Below are 431 nucleotides of genomic sequence, written 5' to 3'. Positions count from 1 at the left end.
TACTGTTTTGGAAGCTATCAGCTTCCAAACAGGAGGTTGGCTGCCCAACTGAGGCCCACATTCTGCGGCTTCAGCTCATTGGAACGGGAGGAAAGGATACCACCGAAACCCTCATTCATGAGAGTCAGAAGTGCAACAAGGGGGAAGGTATTGGCAATACTAACATCATTCCTAGGGATCTGGTGGGCCCTCAGCGAAGCTTGTATAAACCCAGAACTCAGCTTCCCTCCCTGGGGAATATATGGATGGTGGCAAATATACCACTGGGGTGGCTGGTCTACCGGTTAGCTCAGATGGTGACTGAGTTTGCTGAGAAACTATCTCCCATGTTGTTGGTATCACAGTTCAAAGCTTTTGCTGTCAACATCATCCAGAGCTACAGGTTGAGTCTTGGAACATATAGAAGAATTTGGGAAAAAACTGAAGAAACC

The sequence above is a fragment of the Galeopterus variegatus genome, unplaced genomic scaffold (genome assembly GCF_000696425.1).
Source record: "Galeopterus variegatus unplaced genomic scaffold, G_variegatus-3.0.2 Scaffold1458, whole genome shotgun sequence".
In the NCBI taxonomy this organism is placed as follows: Eukaryota; Metazoa; Chordata; class Mammalia; order Dermoptera; family Cynocephalidae; genus Galeopterus; species Galeopterus variegatus.
Note: the sequence above shows the minus strand (reverse complement) of the source record.